The sequence below is a fragment of the Nycticebus coucang genome, chromosome 2 (assembly GCF_027406575.1).
Source record: "Nycticebus coucang isolate mNycCou1 chromosome 2, mNycCou1.pri, whole genome shotgun sequence".
NCBI lineage: Eukaryota > Metazoa > Chordata > Mammalia > Primates > Lorisidae > Nycticebus > Nycticebus coucang.
In genome coordinates, this window is record NC_069781.1 from 47,461,254 (window position 1) to 47,472,414 (window position 11,161).

Genomic DNA, 11,161 nt, shown 5'->3' on the forward strand with positions numbered 1-11,161 from the left:
TCTTTTCTTTTTTTATCTTCTCTGATTCTTGATGAACCATCTCTCTCAGCTCTCAGCAGTGCCTTTGATGTACAGAAGTGAAATTGTTTAGGAGAATGGATGCAGAGTAAGAAATGACAGGCAGCCAGAGAGCTGTTCTTGACTGACAACTGACAGAGGCCAGAGACCTTTTGTAGAAAACAGAAAGCTGGAGTTCTGTAAACAAGTACACAAGAGGCAGGGAAGGTGCTCCAAAGTTTTGATATATCTGACAACCTTCTGTGTGGAAGGTCATGAGTCTCAAAACTCTGAAGATTTGCCAATCATCAAATTGTAGAGATATACCTCTCTGATCACCTGCTCTGTATTTCCCCTTCCCCTGGCTCAAAACCCAAGGGCTTTCGTGACCAGCAAGCAACTCTGCCTTTCCCACCTGTAAGATGCCAGAGGTACAAAGCACCTCGTGTGACCGTCTCTGACTAGACATACTCTGTATTTACGTGAGTCAGTTGAACCGTTCTGGTCTGTAGTTCCCACAGAGCATCTTAGTACTATTTCCCACTTCTGGGAATGCACAACACAGAGAGCTATCTGCAAGTGGGAGGTGGATGGGTGGAGAAGTGAGTTTCATGTGTGTGTGTTTTAAACTCATCATAACATCGGAACAAGGCAAGGATTCTAGACTCAAGATGAACCATTTTTTTTTTCACCTGCCTGTAGACTATGTAATTCACCTGCAATGATCTGTAAATACCTGTTTTGTGAGAATTCCAACCAATACCTACATACATAATAAATAAATAAATAAATAAAATATATATCACAAAACTGTAATTGCCATGAAGAAAATTAAAGAATAAGATGGTAGAGGGTGATGTTAACTGGTAAGGAGGGCCCAGTTCCTGTTCTAGATTTTGCTCCACTAGAGTGTACGCTCAGTAAAGGCAAACATTTACCTTTTATCCTTACTCTGAATTGAGTGGCTAGAACAGATATGACACATATTGATGCTCAAAAATAATTGTTTAAAGAAATTTGGCCAATTAAGCAACATTGTCTTCACCCTTCTCTTCCTAAAAGAGCATGCGGTTTGGTCACATACTTTAAAAGAATTCTGATTAATTCTTTAAGTTATATAATCTGTTTATAAAAGTTTATGCTTTAGCCATCCAGATGTATTGGGTAAGTGGCACAATTCATTACCCAAAAGTTTCTGTACTTTCATGACAAACAGAAAGGAACCCACAGGAAAGACAAACTCATAAAATGGCCATAGAGGAGTTCTTTGCCCTTTTGGTTCAATTCATTTTATCTGGTTTGCTGCATTGAGGGATACTATCTGTTTCTGCACTCATAATGTAGCTCAAAAGTACTTTTTGCAATGAATTTCATTTTCTTCTGAAAGGAAAGAATACCATGGACATCACAGTCAGGCCAACCTTTCGGAATCGGCCTGTCAACTGTGCGACTTGCCCATAAAACAGAAAAGCAAAGAAAAAATGCAAGAGGGCACTTGGGGCCTTTAGAGATTAATAGGTTTTAGAATCTTTCACCTCCAAGTTATTAATTCAAATTTACCTAGTTCAAAGTGGCCATAGTGAAGCATTTCTGTTGTATAAGAAATGTTATTTAAAGGCCTGGAGAATAATGACAACAACAACAAAATAAATGAGCCAGGGCCAGAAGGCCGGCAGAGGCCAGCCAGGGCACAGAATTGAGGTAAGTTTCAAGGACATGGACAGTGCTGAATTATTTTGTTTTCCTAAGTACATAAATCAAATTAATCTGGGTATGTTCCTATATACATCACATTCTTACTGGAAGCCAAATTTGTGAAATGAGTGTGCAATCATTTGTATCTATTTTATTTTGTTATTTGAAATTCATGCCTCGTGACAGATAACAGGTTTGAAAAGAAGACACTTTTTTTATCTTTTCAGTTTTGAAGGATAGAAATTAAAATAGGAACAATAATAATATAAAATGTATATTTTTATGACAAGAATACATGGATTTTTAAAGATATATTCCATCGCCCGTCTCTGAGGGAGTCCCGACTAAGTGGGCAGTATCTACGTTGCTGTGAGGAATCATGAAGCCATTAGCAGCATGATTATACCAAGGTAGCTTCAAGGCATGTGTTACTTTTCATATTTTTATTACTTTAGGGGATTGAGACATAAATATATGCCAGTAGATGTGATCTGGTTAAAACAATCTATAGAATTCAGGTATAGAAAAGCATCATGGAAATCCCATAGTTAAGCAACTGTGCAAGTGCATGCATGCCCCTGGGAACTCACAGGCGTTTCTACTTTGTAATGTGGCTTTAACACAGCTGATCTTGTTTTCTGACAAAAAAACATTACATAATATCAGATGTGTGGAGCACAGCAACACACAATACAACTCGTTGTTACTGTGTATTTAAATTGCATTGTGTTTATTCTTTAGAGCAGTGCTTTTAAATTTAAATAATCTTAACAGGAAGGAATACATGGAATTTCAATTGTGCAGAATGTAGTACAGGACCCTCATCTCTTCAATATATCTTTCTACTTAGGACACGTACATATGCACTGAATCAAAAAATGTACATGTTAAGAGCTATTTTAAAACTGGCATTCTAAAATGGAATCTGCTTCTCCTCTTTCATTAAATTAATATAGAAATTAAGTTTCATTAGTAAATCATAAACTCGACATTTATGCTTCTGAAGGTAGCTTATACACATAAAAATGCATAGATCTGAAAGCAAGTTTTAGAAAAAAATGATAGAAACTTTCATAAAATTGGAATAAGAAAAACAAAGTGAAAGAGTTTATAGTAAAATAATCTCTTTGCCCCCCCCCCAAAAAATAAAAATGTACCTGGAATAAAGATTAGATCAGAAAGATTGCAACCAGTTAGGTCAAAATTACACTTCACTTTATAAAAATTATTGGATGTTTATTGTGATTTTAAGACAATGTTGACCTATGTTATGTCTACTAATTTACATGTTTCTGAAATTAGTAGCCAATGAAATGAGGCAGAATAAAACCATTAGAGACATAAGAGTTGAAAAGGAGGAGAGCAAAATTGAACTTACTTTATTAGGGAGAAGAAATGACCTCAACCACTGTATTCATTTTTCTCTTTGACAAACTGAAGAGTCCTACTGATAACATTGGATGTGGCGCATCAAGGGAGGTGAAAGTGACACAGAGGATGAGAGCAAATCACATTTATGGCACACGCTCTATTGTCACAGCAACCTTGGCTCTCGACCCATCATTGTGCCAAACTTTCACAATTGCATCGTAATTGTGTCACTACAAAATGGATTTTACTCATTGGTAACAGTGAGTTATAAAGCATCTCATTCACATTTTTGGAAATTACCATATTAGTCATGATACCGAGACATCTGAGAAGCCCAGTATTCTTGGACTTCTCTTGCACATCTTTGTTCTCATTTTCCATGTAGGTTATATTTTTAATTTCACCTACCAGGGGACATTGCTGACTCTTTTATTTTGTGTAGAGAGGTAATAAAGTAGAGAACCATTGTGAGCAAGTAAAACATTCTCGAGAAATCTTTTGGAGATCATTTTTAAAAGTACAGCCACAGTGCCCTCTCCTTTCTCTTTTCTAGGCATCTGTTTCATTATCTGTGAAATTATCCTCAGTCCCATTCTCACGTTGTTTATGTGGGTGGAATGGAAAAATATTGAAATTATGAAACATAATGCTTTATATAAATGAGATGCATTATTTTTACAAAAATGAATTATTTTGTAAAAATGGAAACATAACCACTTCAGCGGTGGAATGTAGCAGCTGTTGAATAGTACACTTATAGAACCACGGTACAATTTGGAAAAGGGTGTGAGGCTCTGCTATTTTTTTATTTTTCAAAATGAAATCACTGGGAGAATTGAGCTCTGCAGCATAGTACAATTATCTTATTAGGAAATGGCCAGGGAAGAAGGGTTAATGGCCTCATCTTTTTCAGGATATTGGTTTTAATTTGATACCAAAAAATGAGCTGATTTTATGATGGTACTAAAATAGAATACAGATTACTAATACTTAAATTAAGTTTTTCAGTGACTAAATCCTCCTCATTAATCTTGGAACCCACAGTTTTATTTTGGTTTCTATTTTATAATAGAAAAAACTATATCATTTATACTATTAGAGCAAGACAGATCAAATTATCAAATTCCATAATATTAAAATAATAGTTGGCAAAATACGATGAACTTCAGAAAAAGAACTTCAAATTTATAATCTAAGAGGGAGATTTCATTTTCCTTTTTTTTTTTAACCTAGGATGATTTATATAGCCTTGAGTAGAAATTTTCTGTCTTCATTCCACTACCCCAATATCAATTTCATCAATCAACCTTGAGATACTCAAGAGATCAAGGGTAAATCAATTTTGAAGAGCCAACTACATAAATTCCACTAGGAAAAACTGTACTAGAAAACAGGTTTGCTTGGATTGACTCCTTAACATTAACAGATTAGACTACTTGAGTTGTGTTATATATGAAATAATTGTTCATATTGTTCAATTATAATCTCAAGCTTGATACTATCTTCCTCCTTTTTTTTAAAAGTAGATCATTTTTATTCAACTTAATTATGAACATATTTTTCATATAATTTATATAATAGTATGATGATCACATGGTTTATTGGATACAAAAGCAGTAATTAATATAGTGGTGCAACTTGTTTCTTTACATACTTTAGAATAATGATGTGAAGATAAAGTCTTACCTTCCAATGTGAAACGCAGGTATGCATACATATTACCAAAGAGTATGATGACCTGGCTCTGTATTTTAGATACTTCATTTAAATTTTACCTGATTTGATTTTATCCTCTGCATAATAGAGATAATAGAACAGTGAAGTTCAAATACTTTATTGAGGATTGTTCACAGAAAGGTTAAAGAAGAAAGATAATGAATCAGGATGCTGGGGTTTAAATACTCTGGTGAATTCTTATTGTTCATCGATTCTCCTGCTTCCCACTTGTTATCCTGGTTAGACACACCGTGTGAGCATCATACGACTCTCTGCATCTCCTCTCCTGCCGTGGAAAACTTCAAGGCTCAAGCTGATGTGATTGGATTGTTTTATTATAACCTGGTAGTGCCTGCATCAGTCTGACTCCCTGAGTGGCCACCACAAAGCTTATGTAACTGCTATAGGACATCAGCGTTAATGAGAAATTGACCTTTTTTTAGTTATCTACTGAAAGTTGGGGTTTCTGTTAACCATAACACCAATTAACTCATATTTACTGTAACACTCCTGGGATAGTTATGAAAGTGTGGTCTAACATAATTTAAAAGGTAAGAGAAGACGCAGTCAAAATTGTAAACACATAAAATAAATGGAATAAGGAGAATGCAAATGACTCTTTTAATATTTATATAAATGATTATCAATCTGTTTTATCAGAAAAATGATGAATATCTAAATAACCTTTCTAATAAACAGAAAATTTCCTTAAATTTCAAATTAGGTAATTCATTTTGATCTGCTCTGAAAAAAATTTGTGAGAGAATTTTATAGGGACTTTTATTGTCCTTCTGACATCTGCATATGTGATGAGGAAGGATAAGGATCATTAATGTTTTCAATATGCCAATAAATTAAGTTCCAGTTGTTAACAGAATGGAATAAAGGGTGTAATATTTAGCAGTTTCACATGCTTTGTTTTATATTTCTAAAATACATTTATTTTAATAAGATCAGTTTTTTTTATATGCAAGGAAAAATAAAGATGAAAACAAAAATTTCCACAGAAAAGATTATTCAGAATTTCTTCATATGTAATTAAATTGTGTGAATCTCATTTTGATACCCACAGTGTTGAAATAAAATCTTAGATGCTTTTCCATACAAGATATGGCAATAAAAAGAGTTAAGTAATTCAAATTACTGATATTCCAATCAACGTGCACTTAGATTTGTACTCCCTTTTATTAATAAAATCCAGCAAAAGATTTTGGCTTTTTCAGGAAGAATTTTCTGCATTGTGAATATGTCATCCTATCTCAGATGATAGATAAGATTGAGATTAGGGAGATAGTCAGTAAAAGAGTACACTGAATATATTTATTTATTAATGAACACAATTGGCTATTACATAGATGTCATAAATACTTAGCACACATTTAAGGTCCAATTAGGTGTTACACCTCCCCAGTGGCACAAGAATATCTTCAGTAGTATCACAACTTAATTGCATACCAAAGTGAGGTTCATCCTTACACAAGTAAAAATCTATAAAACCAGCGCAGTTTGGCAGGATATGAGAAGAAGCTATAATTTATGTCAAAGTGACTCTAGACTCTACCCCGTACTCCGCATCCCGTAGGTCTTCTGAAGCCCAAACCTGGCCCTTCTACATATGCTTGGAACCAACTCCTCCCTCCAAATCGCCCATGTAGAGCACTAAAAAAACTGTTTTTTAGATTATCTTATTTCAGTAGTACTTTAACATTTTGTTGATAAAATCATACCACAGACTTACTGTGAAACGAATGAAGCTGCAGTTTCTTCAGGTACAATGACGTCTGTGAGACCTGGGATTTGTACACTGCTCTGGGTAGAGAGCAGAAGCCAGACTGCATTTAGAAAGCATTTCTATGTAACCATTTCTGGTAGGTTGGCTAAGCAAAGCTCAGAAAGAAGATATCTAGATTTCCAATGTCGTTATTATTTGTTTTCTGATTCTGAAATGTATTTACTTTTATATTCAGTTTTGTATTTTGAATTGATCATCATTTTTTAATGGAGCTCTCCCACTTTCATATGATTTTTGCACTTGAATCCTGAATCCTTTTTGTTTTTTCAGAGAAAGTGATATTGAAATATCTGCTAAGTCTACCACCACTGTGTAGAAAACATCCCTTCTATTACTCATCCGCTAGCAATGCTGATGCTACTGACCCTTGAATGTCAGAGACCTAGAACAAGACACACTAACTTAGCTCATGTGTCTGGAAAAGAGTAATTTAATCTCGTATTACTCCCAAGTCTGGGGCCAGCTGAAAGAAGATGAGTTAAGATGCTTTTAGCCTGGTAACTGGGGTGGCATGGGTCTATTCTCCATGTCTGCCATCCTCTGTCACTCTGATCTGGGCGTGTTCTCACAGGGAAAGGGTATGTGAGATTCTGAAATGTGCACAAGCTGTGGCCATAGAGAATGAAATAGGTGGATAAGGCTTCTGCTCTTAGATTTTCAAAGTAGGTTTAGTCTTCTATTACTACTGTAACAGATTACCACAATCTTGGTGGCTTAATCAAGATATATTATATCACCTAGTTTTGTAGGTCAGAAGTCCAACCTGGTCTCCCTGTGCTTCAGTCAAGGTGTTGGCAGTCTTCTCGGCAGCTCCAGGGGAGATTCTCTTTCCTTGCATTTTCTCCTTTCCAGAGGTCATTGACATTCTCTGACTTGTGATCTTCTTCCTTCACCATCACAGGCAGCGATGTGGCATCCCTTTGTGCTTTTCTTTCATAGTCACATTTCCCTTTTACTGACTATCGTTAGGAAAGGTTCTCTACTATTAGGGACTCATGGGAGTAGATTAGGCCTATCTGGACAATCTGAGATAATTTTCCCATTTCAAGGTCCTTGTATTTAATCATATTGTGAGAGTCCCTTTAACCATCTTAGGTGACATATTCATAGGTTGAAGATTTTAGAATGTGGACATCTTCGGAAGGACATTATTCTGCTTACCAAAAAGGTAATTGGTGGGTAAAAGAAACTAATTAATTAAGCAAAATAGATACCGATATGTGTATATAAAAATCTAAGTAGTGATACGATAGATAGTAACTTGCAAATTGTGTGTAAGAGACAGCCTCACTAAGGGGGATTTAGGCTAAGACTTTTCCAACAAGTGAAGATCACCACACAAAGTTCGGTAGGCAGGTAATTCCCAGCCAAGGCAAAGCTAATGTAAATGCCCCAAGGGGTAGAATGGAAAGCAGGTAAAGGGACTGGTTCTTAGAGAGCTAAAGAAAGTAGTATTTCATGAGACAGGTGTTAGTAAGGGCCCAGATTTATTGGCATTTATATTATTTGTCTTACTCTGTTATAGACTCTGAATTTTATATAAAGCACCCAAAACAAACAAGTGAATGGAGGGCTTTAAACAGAAAAAGAGTGTAGTCAGATTCATGTTTTGAAATAATACATGGCTGCTCTGTGGAGAACTGATTGTTGCTGTCTTTTCTCCACAGTACTCATCACGATCTTGGCTATTAATCCTAGATTAGTAAAAAAAATAAAAATAATATTTAATAAAATCCTTGTTTTGCTAATTAATTGATTTAAGAAAAGCTTTTTAAAAATCTAGTATGATATTTTGGAGTGGACACTGGACAGAAAAGTGCAATCAGCTGACCACTTAGTTACGTGTATTTATTTCAGATAAATACTGCACTATTCCCTAATAGAGATTAATTCTGATATTTATAACTTACCTCATAGGCTCAAACAGTAATAAAAGAGTATTTACGTATTTTTTTTTAACAAATCCTAGTGTCTGGGGTATACCATAATGTTTTTAAAGCTAAAGAAGTAAATAAATCATATATAACAATGGTTGAAACAAGTGCTACTGCTTGAATTTATAGGAAGACCTTAACAGTCTCATTTATAAGGGTTATTTCATATATAAGAACAAATTCATAGAATTGGCAGGAAATGGATGAAAGAAGTAGCATCTTAGTAGCTGCATATGCTATTTGGATGAATGAGAGAGAATTATCCATGTTTATGGTTATACACTATGCTACACAGATAGGCTGTGTTATTTTCTGTTGTAATGTATCTGTTTAAAAGATAAGGCTTTTAGTGGTTATATAATTAGAAGTAGTTTAGGTGGTCGAAATCTTCACACATTAGAAGATTGTGGATGGAGGGAAACAAAAAAAACAAACAAATATACAAAGTAAGCTCATAGGTAAGCATGAACCTCTCTATCCCCACCCTGCACATCCTGTCGGAATCAACATGCCAAGTTCTTATTTTGACAGTGATGGGCTCTAAAATATGTGATTTTATTGTATATTCTTCTGTCTTGTCTCTGTGATATACATGTGGCCAGGACTATCATTTTGGTGAGGAGTCTCGGAAACTTGATAACAATGAATTAAAAATTATAATTTTACTTTCCAAGAAATGAAATTATACTAGAAATTTTAATTTTTTAATTGTAGTACTAATAATCTTGATGAATTATTATAATATTATGTAAAGGACAACGTTTGAAGAATTACAATAATATTGAAAGTATATGCTATATTACAATGTAAAAGTTATTTTTTTCTTCTGTCGAAGCATTCAAAATGTTTCTTCTGTCGAAGCATTCAAAATGTAATAATGTTATAATAGAATAATAATCACAGGCCCTTAAATAAGGCAAATTTTGGTATAATCTATTGTCAGTAATTAAAAACAAAACCAACGTATCTTTTAACTGTGAAGCTTCCTTCTTATTTGGTCACTGTGACTATTTTCTAATACATTTTATGCTCCCTATACTGAACAGTTGTGGCATTAGCAGTTTCCCTCAATATCCCCCTTGCTAAACGAAGTTAATTCACTGGGAATGGACATTCTTTTTGAATACTCTTGTAAAATTAAAATAATTAATTTATAATTATAGGGCAATAATATTTTTCTATAAAATTTCAACAGAATACACTTTTGCATGTACCTTCAGTCAATAAAAATATAACAGAAACTAAGGCATTTCCCTTCACCCTCTGCTTTAATGAATGAATAAGAAGAAGCCACACTCAATAAACCGCTCTATTTTCTACTCCCTTTTAATCTCCTCTTATTTTCTGCAGACCAGGGAGAAGTAATAGAGCAATTAATCATATGATCTTCTTATGCTGACAGCACTGGTGTCTTCTGACTGTATTTATTGCTGTGCTGCCAAACTTCTTTCTGCCACTTCTCCCTGCTTGTCGTAGTTTCCCAGTAACTCTCTCCGTGCTGTCAATTATTTAGCATAAGTAGCATTATACGTCCATTCAAGAATGTCTACTTAGGGAGAGAAATCAATAAACAGAAGGTCCATTAAAGCCCATATAATAATGAAAGATAACAGAATGATTATAGTCTGCACTGCACCTTGCACAGAAAGAGCTATCAAAAACCAGTTAGAGTTCCCTCGCACTGGTAATATCATTTTCATATTTGTAACACTAAGTCCTCATCATCCAAAGGCTCCAACTTACTTACTAATAGAGTTTTAGCGGAAATACAAGTTCACTTTGGCATAAGAGAAACTGTGAAGTTTCAGACTTTAACAAACCACAAGAGCAACAAAACTACAATCTATCAGTCATTTCCTGGGTACGAGCATCAGTGACTGAGATATTCTCTAAGAAATCTTTTGGAGATGGCCTGTTTACTTACAATTAGGGAGCTTCCAGAAGGAATTAATATCTTGATAAAACTTACCTTAGTTAAGTAACCTCATAGTTACTTAAGTAGGTTTTACTCTAAAATTATTTTTTAAAGTATTGGAAAGACATAGTGAGACAGAACTTCGTTTACCTAAGCAAGCCTTTTTCTTCCAGAGGCCACAGGGGGAATACTTCAAATCCTTTTATGTGCTTGCATTCAGAACTATCTTTCAAGGAGCAGCCTCTAAAATGTTATTATTGCCCCTTTCCACCATGCAAGTCAGGTATTCATTCTGGCAAGTGCATTGATTGTGCAATTTATAGCATGACACTTAGCTAAAAATTTAGACTGCCCTAAACAGTTCCACCAAGCAATGGCATGGAAGGGAAGTACTGAATCATTTCCAACTCTGCAGAGGGCATATTTCATATCAGAGATTTAGCACCCTTGAGATTTACATGGCTGCTTATGACCATCATCCTTCATTCTGTGTAAATCTGATGAAAGATAAGGATGGCTGGCTTTATTCATCAGTATCTCCCTGAAGTAAGGAAAGTGGGCTTTATACCGATGAGAGAATATCATAGTGTCTATCACAAAATAAGAATTCATTTATGTATTCTGAAAGTGCAAGATCAGACTGGATTTGAAATCTTAAGTATATGGAATTATAAATGCTAGTAACAGTGTATGTTCAAGTATAGAAAGTGATTTTAGAATATACTGTCTGGACCAGATAAT